Source organism: Mytilus galloprovincialis, chromosome 3 (assembly GCF_965363235.1).
Source record: "Mytilus galloprovincialis chromosome 3, xbMytGall1.hap1.1, whole genome shotgun sequence".
NCBI classification, from domain to species: Eukaryota; Metazoa; Mollusca; class Bivalvia; order Mytilida; family Mytilidae; genus Mytilus; species Mytilus galloprovincialis.
In genome coordinates, this window is record NC_134840.1 from 99,269,866 (window position 1) to 99,284,152 (window position 14,287).

A 14,287-nucleotide genomic window follows, 5' to 3' on the forward strand; every position below is an offset into this window, starting at 1 on the left:
TGCTTTCTGCTGTTTTATTCCAATTAGTATGAAATTTGTCAACATGTTGTACACAATGAGTTGAAGATTCTACAAATATACATCAATGTAGATTTTAATTTCAATATAAAAAATATGAAATTGAACAAAAATGTGATTTTACAGCCCAGTATTCAGCATTTCGGTGTTGACATGAATATCAAATATGTGGTCATTTTTATAAAGAAGAAGGTCCGGTAAGACCCGATTTTGGCCTCAAATTTCAAGTTTAAGTGTCTATTTCGATTGGTTTGATTTGTTTTTGTGAAAGAAAAAACGCTCCGATTCAAGCTTAAATATGAAAAATGTATCAAAAATGCCAAAAAACGTCAAATTACAATTTCACAATTTTGTAAAACTGCTATATTTTGGGGTCAAAAAGGGGTCTTACTGAAACTACTCCTTTCCCGTTTACAAAACTTTAAATTTTTTCGAAAAAAAGGATTTTCTTATCCCTGGCATAGATTACCTTAGCCGTATTTGGACCAATTTTTTGGAATTTTGGATCATCAATGCTCTTTAACCTTGTACATGTTTGGCTTTATAATATTTTGATATGAGCGTCACTGATTAGTCTTATGTAGACAAAACGCGCGTCTTGCGTACTAAATTATAATCCTGGTACATTTGATAACTTTATACAGATGTGCGCTTCTTTACAGATCAGCTAACATCATAAAAATATGAAAATGCATATTAGTATTATATTTTATGATAAATCTTAGTTCAAACTTGTGTATCGTTTCTAATGTTGACTAGTATATTATACAGGCAACACCTTAATATCTTCCATCAGTAAAACATACCAAATGTCATAATCACGATCATTAACGGACGATGCATCAGTTTGTCATCATCGAGTATTTGTGCAAACTATAGATTGTCGTAAAAACAAATAAATGAAACTGCGTTTGAACATGTCCACAAATAACAACGACAGTCGCACGCCTTTCTAATTATCATCTACATATTCACAGTGTAGAAACTGAACAGAACGGTTTTCTCATATTTCGATCATTTGGGAATATGTCAAGCGGGGCCCTTAACATTCAAGAAAATAACCATTTGTTGGATGGAAAGTTTGATGAACTAAAATGTTACTATGTAACGTGTCTACTGCAAGTTTTTGGTATTCAAAACATTCTATATGTCAATATTATTCAATCAAATAATAAAAACGATATTTGCATCTAAACGTTTTCCTTAGAATGTGGAACACCGAGTAAATCGATCAACACTGCCACATAACAGCGATCAAAACTGTCAAATTAAAATCGAAAAAAACAATCGTTGCTACCAGTACCTTTTCTTATATATAGTTTACCTTACTGGAAGTTTAAAACCAGTGTTCCAGTAGAAACCAAAAGATATTATTTCCTTTTTATAGTTTATAGAGTTTTCACCATAATCAACAAAATCCACAATGGGTTATTGTACGTATCATATTTAAACATTTAAAGTATCATTTCTAACTACAATTGGGACTTAAATAATTTCAGATGCAGCTTATTTAAATTCAATTATCCCAACAGGCAAAGAATATATAACTATTATCTAGTTTAACCAGTCAACACCATTACAGGTGTATTACATTATCGGTCAGCATATATGAACATTACGGTTTAAATAATTTAAATAGATACTAACATGTCTATTTATCTTCCTGAGAGAACAATGTCTGCTCCCAGTACTTACACTTATTCTGGTCTTACCTTGACTAGATCTTGTAACGCTGGTGGTTGATCGAGTAGTAGTTGGGTTTTTTTCTGACACGTCTAATAATAAGAATTAAAAAAAAGATAAGCCAAAACACTTGATAATAATTTTGTTTAACTTTAAGCAGAGAATAGAAAAAAATATATATCAAAAAGAAATGCAATTGTTTACTAAATCGATCCTAAAAACAATACAAACAATTTCTTGTGTTTTAAAAGGATTATGCTCTAGGGCAATTAAACATGATACAAAGTCCTTCTGCATTCGTGGTATTTTTTTACATGTAAATGTCGGAAAAAAATTATTTAACGAGACACAATTGGTAAGATTGTGATCAATACAAACGGGAAATGTATAAAACAAGTTTTTTAATCAATAAGTACAATTTGAAAACGCTATGTTTCTATCGTTTAAGCTGGAGTCACAAATTCACGATTTTTACTGCCGTCCTTCACAAGACCATTCCCAATAAAAATTTGTCAAAAGTCTGATCAAGATCCTGTGAATCGGGGATGAAAATTCAAAATTTAATTACAACAATCAGATATTGTTCAGAAAGCGTCGATATTCAACCGATTTTAAGCGAATCTATCCCGATAATCCCGTTCTCAATCCTCTTCTAATCCGATTTGTATCTTTCGCCAGGTGAAATTCGACCAAGTCTGTCACGACTGCGTCCCGATTCTACCGAATGTAATTCGATAGAGATCAGACAGTGAACCGACGCTGACGGAAGTTATCCGTTCGAAAACTGTAGACATTATCAGGATGAGCAGGTACTGTCGGAACGTAATCCTATCACGGTCCGCTATATTGCATTGCAAACGGCTTTGTCTGGTCTCAGTCGTATTGTATTCTGAAATTGTCGGGACTCTGACGTGGGTATTATTGACGAATTTCGTATTAATAACGGGACTGTTCCGGAACGGTTTCGGCAAAAACGGTTCGCAATTGACACGATATGGATGCAATCTCGACTCAATCGGCAGACAAACAGCAATGAAAAATTTCTCCATATCATTCCCGTCCCATGGGACACCGTCCAGAATACACAGAACATTGTTAGGATTTGATCTGATACAGCAGAAACTGTCACGACAAAGGCACAATTGTAATCCGACTAGACTAAATCGGCTGAGTATCCCCGAATGTTACGGGGCGCACCTAACTGTCGGGTTGCTTCGCCGAACTATTCGGACCCTTCCCGACCCGTAGGAATCTTTTACGAACTTAAACGACTGTGTTCAGACAATGATAGGACATTCCAGATAATTGAGGATAGTAATCCGACATTTTCACTATTCGTGTCGTATCACTGTCTGATATCAAACGGGAGCAACAATCGGCAATGTGTGAACCACGCATTAAGTTTTTTTGTGTTTTTTCTTTTTTCTTTTTTCCCCCAAATCTACTTTTGTAAAAAAACATCTGCTTGCTGGATGACATGAATCATGTCGAGTACAGTTAGTGTAAAACAGTAACAACGATTGTAAACATTCTTAAGGGATTTTCAAACTCATACTTTTCCTAAAATATGGCAAAAAAACTAAAAAAAACATCACAAAAATACTGAACTCGGCGAAAAATTCAAATAGTGCAATTAATTGATAAAACACATCAAACGAATGGACAACAACTGTCATATTCCTGACTTGGTACTGGCATTTTCAGATGTAGAAAATGATGCATTGAAATGGTTTTATAGCGCAGAACCTCGCACTTGGATGACAGTCGCATCAAATTCCATTATATTTACAACGATGTGTGAACAAAACAGACATATTAGCATACGACTTGAATAAAAACTCTTAATCGATTTATCGGATTGAATGTGTTTATTTTCCATGATAGAAACAAGTGGTTTCTTTGTTTCACGAGCTTCCCGGAAAATTTTATAAGTTCATGTCAAACTTATCAACGTTATTACGTTCATAATGAAATAAGTTATATATCCGGCTAAAGTTTATATAGGCTTAGTTGACGTATTTGATGATAGAAAGCCGTGATATGCAATTTCATGAAGAGCTGAGAAGAACGACACAGTCAGTGGTAACACTGATGATGATTTTTTCTAGTCAATAATCGACATCCTCAAAAAATCTATATGGCTAATTTAATTATAAAATGAACTCAAAGTAACCAACGAGTTTGTGTTGCTTGTGTAGAACATAATACATGAAATACAAAGAACCATACATCCAAAATGTATAACATATATATTCGTTACACATTTGAAGAAAAAAGAAGATGTGGTATGATTGCCAAATTGACAACTCTTCAATAGACACCAAGTACAATTTACAACTTTAGGTGACCGCACGGGGTTTGACAGTAAGCAAAGTCCACACAGCATAGTCAGTTATAAAATACCCCAGAAATGACAAATTTAAAAATATATTGAACGAGATGTTTAACGGCCTTCGGACACTGTTTGTTGCACACGAATATCGTTTGCTTTGTTTTCTGTGATTAAAAGCCGTATCTTTGAAACATAAAACTTCTTACAGTTATCTGTTCATTGTAGATATATTTATTTGTCTTGTGTATTCTTAAGTATAAAGATGTCGGGGTTGAAAAAAATTTAAGTTGACCTTATTGTTAACTTTCCTTATTCTATTCCTTCTAAATTGGTAGCATACTACCTGTGCAGTTATCGAAATCAAAGTCAGCTAGAAATGTTCCGTCATCACACGTGGCACTTGTAGGATTCCCATACATCAGATTTTGCAAGAATACGCTGAGTTGTTTCGTATTACAGTTGATACACTTTAGAGGATTATCAGATATATTACTTTAATAAAAATAAAAAAAAAAAGAGGTTTCCCAATTAAGGTTTGCAGATGTCAATTGTAGATTACATATGATATATTTTACTTAGGTTTTAATGTATTCACACCAACAAGAAAAAAATAATGATTTTCTTGTCCTAGGCAGATAACCGTAGCCGTATTTGGCACAACTGTTTGGAATTTTGGGTCATGGATGATCTTCATCTTTGTTTAGCTTTCCTTACTATTTTGACATGATTGTCACTGATGAGCCTTATGTAGACGAAACACGCGCCTGGCGCATTACATTATAAGCCTTGTAACTTAAATAACTATTAGCATGTCGTAATGTGCTATTGTATTGTTTATTTGAGTATTTCTCTGTCCTATATTTTCTTCCTTTTATTTGTATTGAAGTCCTGTCATGCAATGTTGTAATTTAATTGTTATATTTAACGTTGCCATAAAAGCGGGAGGTTTGGCTAGCCACAAAACCAGGTTCAACCGACCATTTTTTCTTAAAATATCTTTTACTAAGTCCGGAAATAACAATTGTTATCTGATACTAGTAGTTCGTTTCTGTTGTTTTGTTGTTCCGTCTTACATTTGATGTCTTTCCCTCCGTTTTAGTATGAAACCCGTATTTGTTTTTTCTTAATCGATTGATTTGCATTTATCTATACATATAAAAAATACCTACACAAACAAACTTTTCGTTTAAAGTTAAAGAGAAACGAAAGTCATTGTAATAAACTTGTAATAATATTTTGCATAAGTTCATATAGGTGTACATCGAGTAGTCTGTAACTGTATTCGGATTGCTCCAATATGCTTACAATATTATACTGCTGTTCAATAGTCATTGATCGGATCAACGAAAACAAATCCGGGTCACGAACCAAATTACAGGGAAACACACCAACTGTGAGAAACTACTTACATGTTTTGAAGTGCAGTCAAGCCGTTAAATGTATTTACATCTATAGTTGTAATGTGATTGCTGTTCAAGAATCTGAAAAAATGAAATGTCTTTATCCAATGTGATACTTCATAACTTATGTTATCTTCATAAATTCAAATATATTTAAGTAGCGAATGATAAACAAGCAAAGACGACATAGAGGTGTTTTAAAACAAGTTATCCTTTGTCATATGTGCTGAACTGTGTTTTGAAGATAAAAAAAAACAACGTTGAAGGTGTATGTCTTAAATATTTTACGATTAATGCATTTTCCTCCATGGTGAATTTTTTAACTTAAATTTTGTTTCCCAAAGTTTTACCGCAATTGTACAGAAATATTTATGCAAGTGACCATATTTGAAGAAAACAGTACGATAACACTGTGAACAGACCAAACATGAATTTCCAGGCCTTAAACATTTGGCACAATACCTTTGACAGTATCAAAACCAATGGGGTGCTAATATAAGTGGAAGATGACGAAAATAATCAAATGATGTTTGAAAAGAATATTTATTAAAACATTTCAATTTAGAAACCTATATCGTCTTGATGAATCCAACACAGGTGAAACTTAATATATTATATAATATAATGCAGTTCTGTGCAAATACACACACATTAGTTGGGAAAATATATCAATAAAAACATTTCAAGTGAGCAGCTTACGATTGTCATTTTGAAAAAAAAGTATGTTTTGCATTACGATCTTTGCTGTTTAAATTTTGTTAAAGATTGTTAGGGAATCAGTATTGGTCTTCAAATATTTTGTCTTCCTTATTCTGACGTATATTAAATAATAGACTGCTAAATATGAAACTTCAAAAGTAACGATTTTCTTTAATTTGTTATCGTACCTTCCAGACTTCACAATCACCAGTGTTATAGATTAAGGGAATACGATATAGTTACAGGGGAGGTAATGACCTAGCTAACGTAAATTGTTATTTTCGCGACGTCAAACTATACCTTATCGGGAAAAGATTCAGTTTTCGACTGATTTTTATCATTCAAACTTATCTAACTTGAAAACGAGTTTATGAACCCCTCTTTTTTTTAAAATTCCATTTGGTGTGATTACGTAAGAAGATAAATGTGTGCTAATTTTCATGAAAACGTAAATAGTGCATTTTTTTTTAATTTGATAAAAAAGAATTTACAAATAATTTAACAAAAAACAGCGTGTGTTATTATCTTTTAAAAAAAATTATGTATATCTGTCGAAAGGAAAATACGTCTACAAATCCGAATTTTGAGCAATATATAAAATTTGGACTTCATTTTACTCAAAAAGTAGCACATGAAGGTATATTTTTTATTACATATTTGATTTAATCAGGCAAAAAATAGCCTGTATGCAAATTGTCAGCAAAGTTTCAATATGGGATCAAAACTGTATCGTATACCCTTAAATAAAAAGCATAGATTTATTTATCAGTCATTTAAAAGAAGTTAATTGTAGAAAAGTACGACACCTTCAAAGAAGTCTAAAAACAAATATATCAGACAGTTTCTTTGCAGGTTCTTAAATTTAGGATTGATCAATCAAAGATGTTTATCATCAGATTGAATTGTCATTTTAATTATAACAATTAATTTTCACTTCATTTACAATATTATTTCTTAGAAGGACACATTGACATCACTCTATATTTTGACAACTTAAATAGTAAAATTGAAAGAGTTGGTATGGCCGTGTTTCATAAAACAAAGAATGGAAAACTTAGATACAAGTAACTTGTCTTACATTTTTCTTAGAGAGAATAACAAAATTCTCTGAAACTCACATCATAAATATGCTTGATTCGCGATTGACAACATATTTGAAACGTTTGGACGACGTGTTTTTCAACAGACAGTTGGAATTCCATTGGGAACATATTGTGCCCTTTTCTTAGGAAGAACAATAAGTTAGCAATATCCCTTAACTTTACTTTCCGCTATATAGATGATGTTGTCTCACTAAATAATGAAAAATTTGGTGACTATGTTGAACGAATATATCGCATTGATCTAGGAATTTTTACTACAGATACAGTTGGGTCTGCCTCATATCATGACTTACATCTTGACTGACATTAAAAATGAGGGTCGGTTAAAAACAAAACTTTACGACAAAAGAGATGATTTCAGCTTCCCAATCATGAACTTTCTATTTCCATGAAGCAACATTCCAGCAGCGACTGCATACGGAGTATAAATCTCCTGATTCATACGATATTCCCGGGCTAGTTGGTTGCTGCATACAAGGAATCTATTAAATCAAGAGTTCCAAATAATGACGTTGAAATCATCCCTTCGTAAAATTTACGGACGCCATCATGTGTTGGTTGACCGTTAAAGAATAACCGTTTCACAGATGCTATCGGATATGTTCCTTACGTTGTAACTAGAATCCTCATCCCTTTTCACGTAATGTGACCTGCCGAATTATACTATTTACCGAATTTGTAATAAAAGCAACACGACAGGTGCCACATGTGTAGCAGGATCTGCGTACCATTCCGGAGCACCTTAATTCACTCCAGATTTGGTGGGTTCCGTGTTGATTAGTCTTAAGTTATTTGATTTTTTGTTTTTTTTTTTCATTTTTAGCCATGGCGTTGTCAGTGTATTCATGTTATTTTCGATCTATGAGTTTGACTGTCCCTTTTGGTATCTTTCGTCCCTGCTTTAAAGCTGGGTCATCAAGTCAGTAACATATTTGTTGCACCCTTCTTTTTATTATATCAACATGTTTCTTATTAAAAGTATCATGAAATGATCCTGATGATATCAAAACGAAATGTAATAAATGACTCATTAAAGCCATATATTTTTTGGGAAATTTTCACATGGTCCTAACTACTTACATTTCTCGAAGAGCAGTTAAGCCGGTAAATGCATTTGCATCTATAGATGTAATTTGATTGCTATGCAAATTCCTGAAACAAAATCAAATTGTACTACTAGATCACATGTGCTATCTTCATAAATTCAAATATATTTACGCAGCAAATAACAGGAAAGTAAAAACGACAAAGAGCTATTTTAAAACTTATGTCCTAGCGTATGTGCTGAAATATGTTTCCAGAATTAAAATTCATGTATGAGTGCCTTTATATATTGATGTTCAGATATCATTCTTAATTATAAAACAAATGTTTAAATAGTTCTCCCACAACTAGATATGTGTTTCAGATGTAGAAACCCGTATGCAAATGACAACATTTCCGAGAATTTGATTTACAAACATATAGTGCAAAAATAATTTATAAGGATTTAATTTACTTACAAATGTAAAAGAGCCGTCAAACCTTTGAATATATTTGCGTCCAGCATGGCTATCTGATTGTTTTCCATATACCTGAAAATGTATTGTTTACTGATATTTGTCTACTTGATACAAAAAATGTTGAGAAATCATTCAAACAATAAAAATTGAGAAATAATATTTTCTTTTACAATATTAGTTTCTTACTGCATATTTACGGAAACTTTCTAAAATCCAATTAAGCGATTTTTTCATATATTTCATCCTTCATTTGAATAAAAAAGAGGTATATTTCAAATCTTCAAACACTTTTCTCCCAGACAATTAAACCACATTTTTATTGGTGCATTTGAACAAGAAATCAAATATTTAAGTGACATTATGCAAAATGACAGTCACTTTGGGAGTGTAATACTTGTATTGTCTTCATCTAACTTATTAGATTAATCTTATCATATACATTTCCTGATTTATTTGGTTACCTTTTGATAGCTTACAATTATGATTTTGTTTTTATATGTAGTTTTTTTAATAACCAATCAATTAGATCACCACCAATATGGTTATCAGTACATAGTTATATGTCATAATTCCAACAACTAGCTGTACAAAATGTAAGTCTGCACAAATGAAGAAAAAGAGGAATTGAGATAAAACCCGGTAGAATACATTCTTTGTTTTTAGAATAAATTTACTTACAAGTATTCAAGTGCGGTCAAGGTTTGAAATGAATTTGACTCTACGATGATGATTTGGTTGCTAGAAAGGTACCTGAAAAAAATGTTTTAGTTACAAATATTCTACTACATTACATGTGCCATCTTCATAAATGCAGACATCTTTACATAGAAAAAAAGACAAAAAAAGTAAGATACACAATTTCAATATCAAATAGTCAACATTACAATTTTCTCGTTGCTCTAAAACAGTATTGTTCTTTAGGAAGGTTTTATCTCTATAAAATGATATAATAAAAGCTTGACCAAGGATGCATAAATGTATTTTCACCAAATATACAGCCTTGTCATGTAGCTCTTTTCCGTTTTTTTTATACCAGGTTGATCGGAAAAGTTACATGAGGAAACAATTTCCTGTTCAGTTTACCAATAGAGATAAAATTGAGAATGGAAATTGGGAATGTGCCAAAGAGACAACAACCCGACCATAGAAAAAACACAACAGCAGAAGGTCACCAACAGGTCTTCAATGTAGCGAGAAATTCCCGCACCCGAAGTCGTCCTTCAGCTGGACCCTAAACAAATATATACTAGTTCAGTGATAATGAACGCCATACTAATTTCCAAATTGTACACAAGAAACTAAAATTAAAATAATACATGACAAACAAAGGCCAGGGGCTCCTTACTTGGGACAGGCGCAAAAATGCGGCGGGGTTAAACATGTTTGAGAGATCTGAACCCTCCCCCTATACCACTAGCCAATGTAGAAAAGTAAACACATAACAATACGCACATTAAAATTCAGTTCAAGAGGAGTCCGAGTCTGATGTCAGAAGATGTAACCAAAGAAAATAAACATAATTACAATAATACATAAATAACAACAGACTACTAGCAGTTAACTTACATGCCAGCTCCAGACTTCAATTAAACTGACTGAAAGATTATGATTTCATCATATGAACATCAGGCACAATCCTCCCGTTAGGGGTTTAGTATCATACATGTACCATCATAACATATATGAGAAGACCATAACCCGTGTCATGCCAACAACTGGTTTTTGAATAAATGTGTTTAGTTCCGATGCAAAGACCCTATAAGTGAATCAATATTAACGCCAACATATGCAATCTTTAATGACCTGACAACAGTATCGTAACTATATCCCTTCTTAATAAGTCTATTCAAAGGTTTTGTTAGTTTTTGAGGTGAATACTGACACCTTTGTGTTTTAAAAAGAGTATTTCCATAAAACATTGGATGTGAAATACCTGAACGTATAAGAAGTCTGCATGTTGAGCTATATTTACGAACGATGTCCTTATACCGATGATAAAATTTAGTAAATGTTTTGACTAGTTTGTGATATCGAAAACCCTGGTGTTATATTTTTTCAGTAATACATAAATGTCCCTCGTTAAAATCTAAAACATTGTTACATACACTAAAAATAGATAATTAACGATAGGAAATGAATTGATGCAACAAACATAAGCAACGTTCTATAACACAAGGAGGTAACATCTAAAATTCCAGCTTATTTTCACGATCAATCTGTGCGTATTGTATCCTTAAGTTAAACGAAACCCATTGCACACAAGGAATTTAGCTATAAACAAGCATTTCAGGATCTTGACTTAGAACAACATTTAAACAAAGTGTCTGACATTTCACTGTTTTCACTCGTCTTATAATTATAACACATCTGTCCATGTTATAACGGGGAATCTTAACAGAATCCAACGTGCAAATCTCCGAAAGGTTATTTTTCATGGTCCTAAGTTTAGAGAACCCCAACACATCAATCGAAACTAACTTAAAATAATTATGGATTCCATTTAGGATCACATTGGGCCATGGGCTTAACGAGTAGAAGTTGAACTGGACATTTTGTCAGAATGATTCAAAACAGTCAGGTATCTGTTATAACATCGCATTCCTTAGTTCGAAAAAATGTTGTTAAAGAGCGACCAAAGTCCGTTTTCAGAGACAAAGAGGCTGTGAAATATTTCTTATCTCAGTAAGTATTGGTGTTCCAGCAGACAAGGCTTCAAAAAATATTGTCGTTGTATGTTAACCGTAATACTACAAGTGTCATATAAAAGAATTAAGAATAAGAATACAAAAACATATCATTTGACAAGGATGAGATTTTGGCGTATAAAGTCGCGTAGTGGTATTAACCATATGTGAATACTAAAAAACTTTTAAAAAAATCTGGATTATTTTAAAACCTCGGTCTTTTTCTGAAATAAGTTTTATCAAAACTTTTGATTATTCAACCTTGTTAACCACCATTCCCCATGTGAAATTGAAAAAATCATCTAACAGAAATTCTATATTTTCCACAATGCTTTTCAACATAAAAATGATTCCAAACGCTATAAATGTATTACTTTGGGATACCATACCACCTGTTTTGTTAATAGTGAATAAAAAGGTAAAACATGCTACACAGAAGAGACTATTTACCGAATTTGTAATAAAAGCAACACGACAGGTGCCACATGTGTAGCAGAATCTGTGTACCATTCCGGAGCACCATAATTCACCCTAGATTTGGTGGGTTCCGTGTTGATTAGTCTTACGTTTTCTATGTTGTGTCTGGTATACTATTATTTGATTTTTTTTTTATTTTTTTTTTTTTTATTTTTAGCCATGGCGTTGTCAGTGTATTCATGTTATTTTCGATCTATGAGTTTGACTGTCCCTTTTGGTATCTTTCGTCCCTGCTTTAAAGCTGGGTCATCAAGTCAGTAACATATTTGTTGCACCCTTCTTTGTATTATATCAACATGTTTCTTATTAAAAGTATCATGAAATGATCATGATGATATCAAAACGAAATGTAATAAATGACTCATTAAAGCCATATATTTTTGGGAAATTTTTACATGGCCCTAACTACTTACATTTCTTGAAGAGCAGTTAAGCCGGTAAATGCATTTGCATCTATAGATGTAATTTGATTGCTATGCAAATTCCTGAAACAAAATCAAATTGTACTACTAGATCACATGTGCTATCTTCATAAATTCAAATATATTTACGCAGCAAATAACAGGAAAGTAAAAACGACAAAGAGCTTTTTTAAAACTTATGTCCTAGCGTATGTGCTGAAATATGTTTCTAGAATTAAAATTCATGTATGAGTGCCTTTATATATTTATGTTCAGATATCATTCTTAACATAAAACATATGTTTAAAGAGTTCTCCCATAACTAGATATGTGTTTCAGATGTAGAAACCCGTATGCAAATGACAACACGTGCAATAACCAGAACAATTCCGATGTGAACTAACTAAATAAGCTTCTGTCGGCGAAAAAAAAACAATCAATTTTACATCATCATCATCAGTTGGTATGAGTGGAAACATCAGTCAATCCTTTTCACGTTAGCTACTTAGATTGTCATGTAAATAACAAAAAAGGTATTAGCTAACAAACTATACTTTGCACAATGGTTTCTTTTGTTTTAGTCTGCACATATTCTGTCATCTATCGCCAAAATACCCAAATTTATTATGTTAGTTATATTTTGCTACATTTAAAAATTATACCACAACTTAAACATTTTATGAACTCAATGATAAGTAGCCTGTAATCGGTGGTTGTCGTTTTTTGCTGCATATGATATTTAGTTTTACTTCATTTTTACTATATAAATCAGGCCATTACTTTTCTTGTTTCATGTAATTTAGAGTCATTTATACCTGACTATGTGATATGGGTTTACTCATTGTTGAAGGCCATACGGTTACCTATAGGTGTTAATTTCTAGTCCCATTTTTTTCTCGTTTGGGAAGTTGTTAAATTGACACTACAACATCGTCCAATTTTCTAAAGCTATCTTTTTGCATTTCTTATGAAGTACACACTTACACGGCATGATGACATTATAAAACAAGATGTATTTATAATCAGGAAATTGATAACGCTTTTTAAAGTATCAGCCTATTTCAAATATTAACACAATATAATGTTGTAATTTTAGTCGTATTTATAACAGTGTCATATACGCGGGCGGTTTGGCTAGCCATAACATCAGGTTCAACCTACACATTAAAAAAAAATGTCCTGTACCAGCTTAAAGATATGGCAGATATTATCATATTGTTCGTTTCTATGTATGTTGACGGTTGAGTTTTTAAGTGCTTCTGTTGTTCCGTTTTGTTTCCCCTTAAAGTGTATAAGTCTCCTTACGTTTTCGTTTGTGACCCGAATTTGTTTCAGTTAGAAAAATTGATGAATATCGCACAACAGTATATTACAATTAATTAAACAAAAGGAGAGGAGATATTTCATATCTTAGCAAACTATCAACACATAGTGGCAAGATAATATACTTTTACATACAACACTTGAAGCGACGTTAATTCGTTGAAGACATTTTGCTTTAGTGTGGTAATCTGATTCTCGTTCAACCACCTGACAATAAAATTAACGGTACCAATTTTCTTGCACCAGATGCGCATTTCGACAATACATGTCTCTTCAGTGATGCTCGTGGCCAAAATATTTGAAATCCAAAGCTTATATAAAAGATGTAGAGCTATAATCCAAAAGGTCCAAAAAGTATAGCCAAATCAGTGAAAGGAATCAGAGCTTTGCATGAGGGAGATACATTCCTTAGTTTATAATAATTTCTATCATTTTGTAACAGTAAATTTTAATAACACAAAACATCCGTATTTTCATGCCAGTACCAAAGTACTGGCTACTGGGGTGGTCATTTCAAATTGAATTTTTGAATCACAATTGTAATTTTATAACTGCATAAAGACAATGTCCAAGATGTACATGTTTTAAATTGTCGCGCAACTTATGATCTGAAAGAGATGTTTGAAAACGTGTCCCACATAGTTTTTGTTTTGAAAAATGAGTAT